This window comes from Plutella xylostella, chromosome 6 (genome assembly GCF_932276165.1).
Source record: "Plutella xylostella chromosome 6, ilPluXylo3.1, whole genome shotgun sequence".
Classification (NCBI taxonomy): domain Eukaryota; kingdom Metazoa; phylum Arthropoda; class Insecta; order Lepidoptera; family Plutellidae; genus Plutella; species Plutella xylostella.
The window spans coordinates 8,003,988-8,016,230 of record NC_063986.1 but is presented as its reverse complement, the minus strand read 5'-3'; the positions used below and the strand labels follow the sequence as shown (position 1 = coordinate 8,016,230).

Genomic DNA, 12,243 nt, shown 5'->3' with positions numbered 1-12,243 from the left:
CCTTGTACAATTATAGGTATATTTTTATTTGTTTAAGAAAGAATAAATAAATAATAATAATACCTATTATAGGTAGCCTTCAGCGACGGAAGTGAAAGGAAGTAAGGATGACCCCCGAAACGCTCTTCTATTGTTTACCCGGTCTACACTCGTAAAAACAATCATCCTCAGCTGTAGAAAGGAAACAACAATTAAAACAAAATCATATGCAACACGTACCTAGAGGTAGGATTCGTAAAAACTACTAGCAGTATTAAAATGGAGGGTTCGTGAATGTGAAAGAACACATTTTTGTACATTCAAAAGCACTTATTTCTGGCAGCCGGCACTCCTGTCTGTTGGAGTTGAGACTAGTGGAAATGGAAGCCAAAATATGTTGTGGAAAAAAAACGCTAGAGACCCGATGGGTTAAAATAAATTTATTTTCTCGTGTAACTAGCAATAAATATGCTAATTTGGTACTATAACGCCCGTATGTCGCTTCTACCGCCATCGAAAGAGTGAAAAAGATATCACTAAATTGCACTGCGCATTGCTCCTTTCAGCTGGCAGACTTGGCCGCTCGCAGCATCAGAGAAAAGTTTACTTTGTGCCTTTATTTATACAGTCGTTATTTTTCTGCGCGGATTTGTGGAGTTACGATGTTTCGGACCCGTCGAGTGTTTTATCGACCTATGGTAACTACTAACCTAATAAATTTCGGTGTTTCGCTCACTGAGTTCGTTATTCGGATGCATCGCCCTAGATACGAGTGTTCGCCAACGTGGCATCAATCGGTGTAAGCTTTTACACTTGTCTAGTGCAATTTTATTGTAAGATAATGAATGTTATGTTATGTCACCAAAAAAAAAAACACTTTTAAGATATCTACGGTAATACTTAAATTACTTAAATAAAAGAACACCAGTTTTTCTTCGACTAGAGTCGGGTAGACCTGGAGTAGGTAACACGAAATCATTTAATGGCTTTAAAGATATCTATATACAGTTCTATACCTTTACTTTTCATTAATAAAAGAAAGAATCAGCTTATCTTGTATCGAATATTAGGCACTTTTGTAAACTTACCCTCTTTATGCCTTGCCCAAATTTAATTCATAACATCTCAATTAAATCTTGTATAAATCACGAGCACGTCTTAATTTACAAAATGAAAACAATCAAATTCAATATTTTAATTGATGGGCAAACCTTAATTAACTTGTAGAGTTCGGCGGCTCCAAAGCTTCGGTCGAACCCATCTGCATTCGATATTCAAATTATTTTACAAACGTGTTCTTCCAAATCCGAGCAGCAACATTTAAAAACTGTTTATCACGCTCACTCTTATGCAACGATAGTGAGTTAGAACAGCGTAACCCTTTAACTGCGAGACGATATAACAAAAGGGGTTTTATTCAAACGGACACATGGAGATGAAAAAGAATAAACAAAAAATACCAGATCACAAAAGTTTGCCTAAACTAAGCTCGTTAAGAGATTTCTGGATAAAGGAATAACGTTTTTTAGTATCGTCACGATTGTCCAACTGATCGGGTAGTGTGGTAGACTGTGCCCTACTGATTTTTGAACAGTTAAAAATGGTTTAGCTCACATTTGAACAAAAAAGTGCCAATATGAAGTAACGGTTTATTGTGCAAAAAGTGTCGCAAGAGAAAGTTGCCGTTTGTCGTATTGAACAAAAGTTTTGGTATATTGTTGTAGAGAAAGTCGTGAGTGGTAAAAAACGCCTTTATTTGTTTGAAATGAACGGTTATAATATTTTTAGTCTTTCACCAGTCTTGACTTAGAACGTCTGTTAGTGCGTGAATAAACTTTTGTTTTTGTGAGTGCATAAGTGCGTCTGGTTTCTTAAATTGAATGGAGGTGGGTAAATTACTTAGTCATGTATCCTAAGATAGAATAGTTTAATGTATAGACCAGTGTATGCTACTTCTATAATATTGTATGAAAAGCTTTTAAAAATCTGCAAGCTGAAGTGGCAGTACGCGAACCGATGAATGACCAATGATTTAAACGAGTTCTGGAGTGGAGACCACGAACAGGGTAGCGTGGGACGCCTTCCGGCCTGTGGGACCGACGACCTTAGACAGGTAGACGATAGTAGCTGGATGAGGACATCCGACGACCGAGTGTTGTGGGATTTGGCGCTAGGCTTATTTAGAGAGGTTTATGTCCTACATTAGACGATTACGGGCCGTTGATGACATTTAAATAAATAACAAATAATAACCTTAAACCTATCTATAAATCCTTAACGGTTATAAATAAAACTTTGATTATTTATAACAGTTAGGTATAGATAGATTCGGCTGGCTATGGAAACGTTATTCGATTCTATTCAACCCTTAAAAAAAAGTAACACAATTTCCATACCAGCCAGCCGAATCGCGTTCCAAGTTTGAACGATACGAATTTTCTCGTCCGTTTTTTTTCTGGCAAAGAAACCATGAGGCGGAATGCTGAATGTCTTTGCACATAAACACAATGGGATGGTGCTTAATTAAAGTCTAGCCGAGAGCGAGGAACTGCGAACTAACGTTTTGTTTGTACAGTACCAAGATGGTATATTATACGTCAGTGTACTTATTAGTGTTTTGTTCTGTATTATCTCTTGTGCGTTTAATTAAATGTTTGTAAATGTTTTTGATTTAGAACCCGAGGTTATAGGTTTATTTTATTTGGGAAAGAAGTCCAAACTGTGCTACGAGTTGACTACGCCGTAGTAGTTACTGAAATTAATAATAAATTAATGGTTGCAAAAATCCGAATAAAAAATATTATTATATACCTACCTACCTATATACTGTTGTAAATAATTATAATAAACCTTAATAATGACTATAAACCTTATCATTACATTTATTATTGTCGGCAATATTTAATTAAGAAAGTAACAAGGCAGGAAATGCTTTATAAAAGTTGGTAAATAACGTGCTTTTCTCACATAAGTCACCACAACATCTTATCTAGAAAAATACCGTCTTAATGACAAGCTATGTTAACTGCATATAAACATAATTACTTATGTGTGTTTAATTGATTGTATAAAAGGATTGAAGCCGCTGCTATTTCTGGTTCATTACTTTTTGCTTATTAGACGTTAGTTTATGCTCACACAACATACATCAACTTAAAGTTTAATATCTCTTATTGCAAGCTATAAGAGTCCAGTTTTAAATAACAGGTGAAACCTTCGTGCTGTTGATTATATGTATTGCTATTTACTTTCCGATGCAGTTTTTCTGCTCTATTAGGTTTCTTAACAAAGTTTTTGCGATCTCGTATAGGGTATGTTTAAATTAGCACATCAACTAGCTACTAAGTTGCTTTATAGGCTTGCCCGGTGCCCACATTTACTATCTGGGTATCATCGCTCAAAATAATTAAATGATTATTGAATTTTCAAACTTGATTCCACCTTTAATATTGGGAAAGTAATGTCAGAATTATCATTCCAGTTATCTTAATCCATAGTGTAGGTATACTCGTTTCTTCATATATCATGTTCAACATAAAGTAGAAGTGAGTATCATGATATTCCATTTCCTACAAACATGTTATCGCGTAATTACAAGTTACGTAGGTTCATTTACTTTTGCGATTATGTACTTACAAACATACACCGGCACTTAACCTGTATCAGTAGGTAAAGAAAATTTCAGAATTTTAAATAGGTAATACCTATTTCATTTGGTAAATACAAAAAAACCCAAGTAAAAACTTTGTTTCTAAACGCACAGGCAACTGGCAGAATCTATGGAAACATTTTTCTTTTTCCGAACAGCGCACTACCAGCCAGTATTCCATTTTCAAATTAACAGTTCCAAATACGAAACTTATTTACAGACTGTGGCCGGTGTCCGTGTCTCTAAATTCCTGTTTAACCTCCTCCTATTCAGTCCTCTTTAATTAAGTCCATACTAGGGTAGAAGCAACAATGGCCGGACTCCAGCCCGATCCACAGCAAGATATTCAAATACGTCTAAGGTAATATAATATTGTGGCCGTTTATCGAGATGGCTGCGGATTCACATAGTAAATTGGATATCGTTAGTTATAATTGCACTTTGAAATTGTTTATTGAGGGGATGATTTCCCAGATGGACTGTTGAGTGGCCAGCGTTATTAATGCAGTAGATAATTTGGCTCCTGTGTGCCGTTTAATTAAATCTGAAAATTTATTGTTTAGTCAAGTACGTCATAGTTAAATTTTACATGAAATATATTTTAAATAATATTTTATGAAAAACCAACTTATATAATACACAGAATGAGTCATTGTGATTGCAAATCGCATAAACCACAGTCAAAATATCGTTGCAATGCTATCGTGCAATCCTATAAAATATTTCTAAAATATTCTTGGAGGCAATAACTTTAAAACTATCGGGGAGCCATTCTATCTTTGTCTTCCTCGCAACTCTCTATTGGGACATCGATCCGATACTTTATGCCTCGTCTGCCCGCCTGGTACATTGCACGCAATACCCGCCTTTTATATTGAGTTTTCTCCGAAGAAATTGCTTAGATATTTTTGTAACACGTTCTCGTGACTTAGTTCCAATAATTTTCTAACACTTCCTTAGTTGGTCAGGTTTTTCTTCTTGGCTAAAGCTGGACATTTTGCTTTAAACCCAGTCTATTGCGTCTCTACTAGCCATGAACGGCTCGGTTGAAAGTGTAAAGACTATACTTATTTATATTGAGTAGTAAAATGCGACAGTTAACTCTTTATAACAGCAGCAGTTCAGTCACAATGGTCTTCCTAGAAATCACAGTTTAAAATAGTCGGCAGTTCGGCACCCTTTCGATACGCCGAAAGCGTCAAACGGCTATACTTTAGACTAACTCGGCGCAATACAATAGTTATTAGGTGCGAAATACATCCTCATTTCTGAACACGTAATTGTGTAACTAACTTTATAACGTCGTAAACAGACGCGGAGCAAAAAGGATGGGCTCGTTTAAGAAAAAAAGAAAAGCAAAATATTCAACATGGCTCTTGATTAATACTTTAAAGGAAACTGGCTGCCTGCTGTGGGCTTACTGGTCACCTGGTTTGGTTCTGCAGCTTAGGTTACGACCATACTTCAGTGTATGGAATCGCAAGCAACATCTTTTTTGTTATTCGTACATGCGACTACATTCGCATTTTGCGATTTAACTATTTTGTACCTATTATATTTTCACCTTTATAATTCCCGTCGATTATTACCGATGCCTGCCATGCAGGTTCGATTACCTAACTCGATTATAGCTCGCAGGGCTCTGATTGCGTTGTTTTATGATGATTAATAGCCGCAGTCGTGGTCGCCATCTGCTTTCGAAAAGCTCGGAGCAAAATCAAGTCATGAAAATTTGCCATCGATTGTACCTAATTACGGGACTGAAATAGCCGTTTATCCTTCGCTATAGATTTAATTCGCTATTATTTGAACCCACGCTCTTCAATCTTGCTTTATTTGGAGTGCCTTTACCTACATCTCGCGTAATCGGTTAACTTGGAAGTAAATATTTTTCGAATGTTGCTGCAACATTTAAGGCGAAAAGTTCCACAGGAAAACCCAAACTTTTAAATTCATTCGACTCGTATGCTACGTAAATAAAAATAGAAAGGCATGCTGACAATCCGATCTAAAGAAATAGTCCAGTTTTACATACGGCCGCGGTAAAAGTACGCTCTCAGGACTCGAGACCATAAATTGGCCCCTTCGTGATGCAATGCCTTGTTGAATATGTATAGGTGAACGCTCCCTTCCGTATTTCTCATTTTACTAATAGATTTATATTTGATTAAATTTGTATACATTTTATTCATACAGCCCGGACGCTATTGTTGGCGGACGCCCGCTTAAATCAAGCCAGCTCTGTTTTGCTTCAGTATTTTTACAAAGCGACGACTTGTAAGACAATGTCGAGAATAGATATGCAGTGCGTAGCAAATAAAATATGAGATTGTAACAGATAGTATCGATAAGAGAACACGTCAGCATTTAAATTCATATCTCAATAATAAATACAGACTTTAACCCTTTGGCATTTGGCGTCGGTTAAGCGGACGCACGTCGGAGGATCAGATATTTATAATGGCTTTATTAGGACGCGTACCCGCGGAGCCAGCGCGCTTATTATTATAATTTAGACGATTGCCCAAAGCCCGGCCTTCGACGCCAATGAAGTCATCAAAAACTTGATATCGACGCTCCACCGTGTACATTAGTTTTTATCTAGCATGCCAGACGTTACGTTGAATAGGTTTAAAAGGTTATGACTTCTTTGCATAGGACTTTTTTCTGCCGAATTTCGCAGGAATTTTTCTGAAGTCATGGTTCGTATGATAAGCCTCCTGCAGTATATCAAGGGTCTATTTTGTATGCAAAAATGCGACAAGGATGCCGTGACGCGGAGCCATGGCGTTGGCCGTGTCTCGGTTCGTGTTTATAATCTGTTTATGTTTTTTGCCTGGCGGGGTGCACGTCAGCGTAGCCCCTTAAAATCATAATAACGAAAAATTAAAAATAAATACGCCTACTCGAGAATGCACTCGATATTTAAATTTAGATTTTTGTTGCGGTCAGGTAGCAATTACCGCGGGAAAAGTTAATTAACGTACCGGCGCATTCATATTACTTACGCAACTTCCTCGCCACAAATCTCGGGAATAGAAATATTTACGAGCTCCTTACCTCATTTGAGACATTAAAAGTTTCCCGGTAACGACTGAACCTGGCTCATTGTTCATGCCGAGTGCGTATATTCTGGAGTTAAATTTGGAGGCCGCTGTGAAAAACTGTCAATTCATCATAGCAAAGCTGGGTGTTAGGGCGGGGGCATAAATCTCACTCGTGCTTCGGGGGTCGGGGGTGCTTTACGGGATCCTCAAGGCAGTATGGATTTGGGGAAATATTTCCGCTGCGTGCCGGCCCTCGGCAAATGAAGGCGCCGCGCCGTGCATGTGTGAAAGGGCTCCATAGCATTTTTATTGTTATGTGAAGCAATTCGTTTAAAAGCAAGTGCCGGTTACCAGAGAACATACCGAGCGCCTATTCGCTAATATTTATTAAACCGAAACCACTTTAGGCCATCGTTCGGGAGAAAAATTGCGATTTATCGAAAGTTTCAAAGGGCTTTTGTTACTTAAGCAGAAATAAATATGGCTTAGGTCCGATGCCAACACATTTGGAAACTCGTTTGTCGCATTATTTTAGGAGAAGTCCATGATATAAAATGAATTATGTGCAATAACAAAATATTAACCGCTCACCTACAACAATAATTCTTCGTCTAATCCTTATATTCTCCGTTCCATAATCGTTTACGTTAAATTTTATATAACGAGGCCTAACTTAGCATATACCCTTAACAAAGTATATAATGTATTAGGGTGTAGGCTTGCACACATGTTATGTAATGTGCCATTACGGCCCACAGGCCACTTTCATTCTAAACTAATGCAGTTCTTATCGAATTACCGGGGCACATAATAGCTACCCTCCAATTACTCATGTAAATGTAATGGTTTAGGTATTTATTTTCATCTTATATACCTACTCGCATGAAGCCAAGCGAGCGCACGTGAGGGCAGCGCCCGCGCAGCCTTCCGGCCTCTTCCGAATTGATTACAAATAGCCTAATTAAATGGTAACTTTAAATTTTATATATTATGAAAAATATAGGAAGAAATTAGAAACTGCAGCAATAACGGTTGCTGAAAAAAAATCTTACCAATAACAACTTAAAAGATTTTTACCACATTCGGAACTTATGGGTAAGGCATTGGTGCTATCTTACCTTTTGGGCACAAACAGACCCCCATGCTCTCTCTAGCTTATCTTATCTTATCTCTAGGTATAATTCCGGCCGAATCTGCTGAGTAGTTAATAATTAAGAATAGATTTCACCGCGGCGATAAACCCACATCTACCTCTAGTGTTTGATGCCATCAAGCTACGAAGAAGAATAGCTATATTCAGTTTAAAATACATATTAGGTACATAGGTCTGTCTATGAAAATCAAAGTGGAAAGGCCCACCATGCGCGTACGCTCGCCGCGCCTCATTAGAACACAGGTCTACCCCCCTCCCTCCTCCTCCTCTTATCCCCCTCGACTTATATGTATGTATGTAAGTGCACCCGTTTACCCCCACCGCCGATAGCAAAGCGCGGGAAACACACGCCTGTAGGAAACGAAACCTTCCACAACTAGCCGGAGCGCCCAGGACATCCTCTTGCTCTCAAGTTTATTGCATTGTATGTTAATTTCCCCATGCTGTACCAATAGATGCATTCACATGATCAAAAATCCACTATTCCAATAGAGGAATATTGCATGATTTCGGATTCCCAGGCGCATAACGTAAACAGGTACAGCAAAGCTGCACTGCCACAATAGATCCGCCATATAAGGTACAGCTCCAGATAAATGGGAGGACTCGTGGGCGATGTCGTGATTTGAATTGAATTAATTACGAGCGCGGGCGCGGGCCGGGACTGCGCCAGGAAATGCAGAGTGCTGCGAAAAATTACAGCATCATCGCCCAGTTTCACTTCACCGCTACTCCGTGGAAGCCCGCCCTTATCTCGACAGTCGAGCTCGATAAACCTGAACGTCTACTCACAATTTATGCGACGCAGCGTTCCAGTGTCGCGGCGTAGCCCCTTCAAATAGTCGCCAATAGGAACTAAATAGGAGAGGACCTCGTTAAACTCGGATATTGAAGCGATTAGACACGACCGATCCCGCCGATAGCGCCCGGTACACATCTCCACCCAATTACGATTTATTCAGGCCCTAAAAAGGGCATCAGTAATGACATACCGTAGGTAGGGCCGATCGCACAATCGAAATACAATTATTTGTGAAAGTAAGTAAGACCCCGCTCGAGTGAGAACAAGGGAGGTGCCGTAAATTGGAGCTCGGCGCGGCGCGGCCGGAATATGAATTATTCGCGGTGATTGTTCCTGCGGCCGCGCCATGGTTCATACATGAAGCGCGAACTAGTTTTTTCCTCGGAGCCGCTCGGCGCCGTAAATAAAATTTCTTTTCGAAATTGCTGAATTTCGGCTGCCGCGGAATCTGATGCGTTTTTGTGATTTACGTCTTTAAAGTCTTGAAACGTTTTTTTGTTCTGCCTCTCTTGGAAGTTATCAGCTCTCATTTTTTCGAGTTATAATTAACATAACGGTGGTGACCGGACTGGTTGGTAGAGTCTGGTTTCTTCAGGCTGAACAGGGTTACGAAACGATTGCCTGAAGATAACCCAAATTTGTTTTGGCGAATTTTTCGTGAGGCTTTTTATCAATCGTTTGGTTGGTAATTGGAGAGGCGAGGCTCGCGGGGCATAATTTGCGGTGCTATCATTCTGAGCGAGTCTCGACGAACGTTCGGGGAAACTCTTAATTGGTCCACCTTTTGTGACGTACTGTAAGCCGCCTTGATAATAACATGACCAATTATTAGCAGATCGTTGTTTTTAATTAGCTGTTCTGTTATGGGTTTTGTACTTTTTGATCGGATGCCTGAAGATGCCACATGGTTCTGTGCAACTTACGGTTTGTTTGTTTCTTTCTATTTGTTGTTAGTGCACATCAATCTGCAGATGAAGTCAAATGAGGGGTATTTTTCACCTTCACCAATACTAATAGGAATGGATCCTGAAACATTTTCAGGTAGGCACCTAAGCATCATATAAAACTCGAAGTGGAACCTCAACTTAGTAATAAACCTCTTCATCATCAGAGATGAAACCCTCAAAACATAATCAAGGTGACCGCTGCTTACTCAAAAGTGAACAGACAAAAAGCCGCCCTGCATTCACAGAATACAAAGTCAAGTCCGCTCGCTGAAGCTGAGCACCCAAAAAGGCACTCGGCCTATACTTATCAAGTGTTTGAAATGACACAACCGGATTCCATCCCTTCGAATGTCCATGTTGATCTTTTTTCCGGAACGGTATAAAACTGACGAATTTCTCAATAAAAGAGGGATGGCCGCGTGTCGTCACGTCTACGTCTTACTGCCCAAACTGGTATTTCGAGTGGTGCAGCAAAAACTATTCAAGGGACCATTATTATGGCATTTTTGTCGTCTGACGAGGCGAGCGGCGGCCATTACGGTGCAAGAGGGGGGAGGAGTGCCCCCCGCGCCCCGCGCCGCCGCCCGCGCTCGCCATCCATCTTATGTGCACACTTCGCGCGAGTAATGTGCTAAATACTTATTTATGAACTCACGGCGGCAGCGTATATCGATCTCTATTGATCATCCCTCTACAAGTCTACATATTTAAAAGTAAACTCACTCCTGCAATTTAGTTTATTGATCGATTGAAACAAAATTCTGGAACTTAAGCTGTTGACATTCAATTTAAGTGAAACCATGAAAAACGGCTACTTTATTGATATTTGCCAGGTAAAACCTGCTACCTCATTCATATACATAGCAGCCAGTATAATATCAGTCGGAAAAAGTTTATGTCAGCATTTAAATTGAGCGATTGCCTTCCATAAGTCTTGCAGTACGGTCGATTGGCATAATCGCCCTTAAGGTGACGTCATAAATAAAATTCAATTAAAATCAGCTGTTGTTTGCTGCGGTACAATGGGATTGCTCGATGTATGTCCAATAAAACATCACTAACGAAGTGCAGCCGTTCCCAACAAAGAACGTGCCTTAATGAAGTTACTTCACCATAAAACGAACACTTCCCATTTGGCATAACTACTTCGCTGAGTACTCGCTTTTTCTACACCTAGTTTCTAGAGCCCCATGGGGTGCTGTTAATGAGCTGACCAAATATCGATATCGCAATAAAAAAACCAAACATCTTATTCCTTAATTGCAACATTCAGTGAGACATGTTGCGAGTGAATAATTTTAAAAATTAGCATTCAGTAATTACAACCATAAATAGTTGCGTTACCTAAGCCCTAGAACGTTCCGAGAGTAGCATTCGGAGTCCGCTGGGTGCTCGAGTGACGTAGCCACTTGACAGGTATGTTTACGGAGCACGGTGCCCCGGGAGCCGAGATAGATTGCTAGCATGTCCCGGGCTAACTCGGGGCATATGGTATGCATCGTTTACCTCCGACAGCCGATAGCGTCGCCTTAATTGGAATACATTTCTGGCCGTATTCAAATACGATGCAAAGCAGGACTTTCATACATAAATGATATCTGTTAAAAGTTTCAGCTACTTGTAATTTTAAAGTGGAAATGTTCGCGTGGATTTGTTGGGGCTTTTTTGTACTTGAAAATGTAGTATAAACGTTTAAATTACCTACAATACACCTAGTAGTATATTAAAAGATTTCAGTAAGTACCTACAGCAATACATACACGCATTAGGCACCAACTCCAGGTACCCTAAATCACAGATCGCCGGTATCCAATCCCAGGATAGGTATCTAAAGTGCATCTAGTTAGGCTAATTTGCAATGGCTCCCAGTGTTAATTGATCACAGAGTAGTGTTAGTTACGATAATTGTCAATAAATTGTTCCGAACATTAATCTGTATATATCAGATTGTTGGAGTAATGACTCTCTGTCGTGATTCGATCAAGATTGCAAGACAAAGAGTTTGTACGCCGTTTTGTTAATCTGAGCAGTTTGTTATCTTTCCTTTATCGGCAACAAATTCAAGTTTTAGAGAACTTGCGTTGGGCAATTTTGATACAAGTTATGTAGATCATACCTTACAGATATAATTTAACAAAAAATTATAATATATTTAGGGAGACAGAATTACACAAAATGATTAACTGTCATATTTTAAGAGCTTCTAACTTACTACAAGTAAGTGCATAAATATAGCTAAGATGTTTAGAGTCATAAAGAATACAAAAAGGGTTTCCTCGTTCTATATTCACATTTTGATCCCGAAATAGTTCGTAACATATCGAGCAGCGACCGACAGATTTAGAGCCAAAAAGTCAAATCCTAGCCGGGAAAATAAATTCTTTCACACTCTCTGAAAACGTGCCCCCGTCCTCATCCCAACATATCTGAGACCGCTCGGCACGCACTAATTAACGTTCATAGTGAAACTTCACCGTGGTATAGCCAAACAAACATGACCCCTGACAACCCATACATCGTTTCCACCCAACGAGACACTCGGGTGTCTCTGTAAACTGGCGTTTTAATAATTGCGTGTCTAACGCTCCCTACACGTAACACGGCCTTTTATTAAGTGCAAAATGTGGAAATTCTGTACACAACACTATATCCTGGCTTCGGGTTAT

General features: G+C 39.5%; 1 protein-coding gene across 1 annotated transcript in view; it reads left to right on the top strand.

Annotated features, from left to right (window-relative positions):
* LOC105386783 (homeotic protein ultrabithorax) overlaps positions 1–12,243 on the top strand; it is an 87,100-nt gene that overhangs the window by 57,978 nt on the left and 16,879 nt on the right.